The following is a 2,797-nucleotide window of genomic DNA, read 5'->3' on the forward strand; positions in this document are numbered from 1 at the left end:
TACTTCTTTTCATCAACTTTTGTACCTTCTTCATCTTTGTCAAGTTTGGCAAATGTGCACATGGGTGTTCCAACTTGCTTTGAGTCCTCCATTCCAAATCTTTTTAGAAGTTCCTTGGTGTATTTGGTTTGATTGATGAATGTTCCATCTTGGGTTTTGTGTCACTTGGAGTCCAAGGAAGAAATTCAATTCTCCCATCATGCTCATTTCAAACTCTTTTTGCATGATTTTGGAGAAATCCTTGCACAGTCTCTTATTAGTAGCACCAAATATAATATCATCCACATAAATTTGTACAATTAGAAGATCATTCAAACTTTGTTTAGTGAAAAGGGTAGTATCCACTATACCTCTTTTGAAACCATTTTCAATCAAAAAACCACTCAAACGCTCATACCATGCTCTTGGAGCTTGTTTTAAACCATATAGAGCTTTTGAGAGTTTAAAAACATGATTTGGATAATTTTCATTTTCAAAACCAGGAGGTTGACCAACATAAACTTCTTGATCTATAAAACCATTTAAGAAAGCACTTTTAACATCCATTTGAAATAACTTAAAATTCTTGAAACATGCAAAAGCTAAAAACATTCTAATAGATTCTAACCTAGCTACGGGTGCAAATGATTCATCATAATCTATTCCTTCTTCTTGAGTGTAACCCTTAGCTACCAATCTGACCTTGTTTCTAACTATTTCGCCTTTGTCATTCATTTTGTTTCTAAAAACCCATTTAGTGCCAATAATAGGATGATCTTGTGGTCTAGCAACTAATGTCCAAACCTTATTTCTTTCAAATTGATTTAACTCCTCTTCCATGGCCAAAATCCAGCTCTCATCATTTAATGCATCAGCAACATTTTTGGGCTCAAGATGTGAGACCAATGCAAAGTTATCTATTAATTGTCTAGAGGAGGAACGTTTTCTGACCTTTTCAGATGGATCCCCAATGATAAGTTCCTTGGGATGATTTTGGACGAATTTCCAGGCTCTTGGAAGATCATTTGGAATTCCAGTGTCACTGTCATTGTCTTCTCTAGCAGGATTGTCTTGATTTTCATCTTCCTTTGAATTATTTTCTGATGGAGCTGTACCTTGATTGCTGATTGTTAGCCTCTTTAATTCTTCTCGAACACCTGTATCATCATCTTCACCGCAACTCATGGAAGTGTCACCATTAGATTCATCAAAAGTGATATGTATAGCTTCTTCTATAACTAGAGTTCTACGATTATAAACTCTAAAACCTCACTTGTTTTCACAATATCCCAAGCAGATCCCCTCATCAGATTTTTTATCAAACTTACCAAGATGCTCCTTGATGTTCAGAATGAAGCATTTGCAACCAAAAACTTTAAAGTAACCAACTACAGGTTTTTTATCAAACAACAGCTCATATGAAGTCTTGTTCAAGATTGGTCTTAAGAGAACTCTGTTCATGATATAGCATGCAGTGTTTATAGTTTCAGTCCAAAAGTACTTTGGTAAATTGCATTCACTAATCATGGTTCTAGCAGCTTCTTAAAGAGTTCTATTTTTCTTTTCAACTACTCCATTTTACTGAGGTACTCTAGCAATAGAAAACTCATGTGTAATGCCATTGTTGTCACAAAATTCTGGAAATCCACAAAAACGAAATTCTGTGCCATTGTCATTTCTTATTTTTATGATTTTCAAACCAATCAGATTTTGAACCTTGGCAAACAGGGAAATAAAGTTTTTGAAAGCATCATCTTTATGTGCAAGAAACATCACCCAAGTGTATCTAGAATAGTCATCAACAATAACAAAACAGAATCTCTTGCCACCAAGGTTTGTGGTTTGAGTTGGACCAAAAAGATCAAGATGTAGGAGTTCTAAGGGCTTTGAGGTAGAAACACATTTTTTTGGTTAAAAAGGTACATTGACTTGTTTTCCAAATTGGCAAGCATCACAGATGCGATCTTTACAAAAATTGAGTTTTAGAAGTCCTCTAACCAAGTCCTTTTTGGAAATTTCTTTTAGCAACTCCATATTGAAGTGACAAAACCTTCTGTGCCACAACCAGGGATCCTCATTTGCTACTTTGAGACAACTAAGGCTGGAAGCATCAACCTTTTCAAGAATCACCACATAAATGTCATTAACTCTTTTTCATTTGAAAACAATGTTGAATTTTGAGTCAAGAACAAGGCATTCATGTTTCTTAAATAACACGAGCAGGTTCCTATCACATAGTTGACTAACACTCAGCAAATTGTAACTCAAGTTGTCGACTAAAAGAACAGTATGAACAAAAGTCTGACCATTCTTACCAATATCACCAATATTAACAGTTTTGGCTTTATTATCGTCTCCAAAAGTAACCTTTCCACTTGTTTTTGGCTTGAGCTTGATGAACTGTGATGCATCACCAGTCATATGTCTTGAGCATCCACTATCTATGAACCATTTTGATTCTTTAACACTGTTCACCAGGTTCACCTACACAGTAGTTCACAATATAATGTTTGGTACCCATTACTTTTTGGGTCCATCATGGTTAGCATTATGTCTAATAACCCACATGCATCTCATTCCATTTCTCAAGTTTTTCTTAACATAACAGTTGCTATTCATGTGACCAAATTTACAACAAAAGTTGTATACTGTCATTGGATCAATCAAATGAACAGGTTTAATGAATCTGACTTGCCTTCTCCTATGGATAGCAAACTCATTTGCATTTTGATTCAGTCTTATCTGATGAGAGTTAAGGTGAGGTTCAGTGTCATTCTTTTGAAGGCGGTTCTGTTTCATATGATGTAACAATTGACAT

The sequence above is a fragment of the Coffea arabica genome, chromosome 1e (assembly GCF_036785885.1).
Source record: "Coffea arabica cultivar ET-39 chromosome 1e, Coffea Arabica ET-39 HiFi, whole genome shotgun sequence".
Classification (NCBI taxonomy): domain Eukaryota; kingdom Viridiplantae; phylum Streptophyta; class Magnoliopsida; order Gentianales; family Rubiaceae; genus Coffea; species Coffea arabica.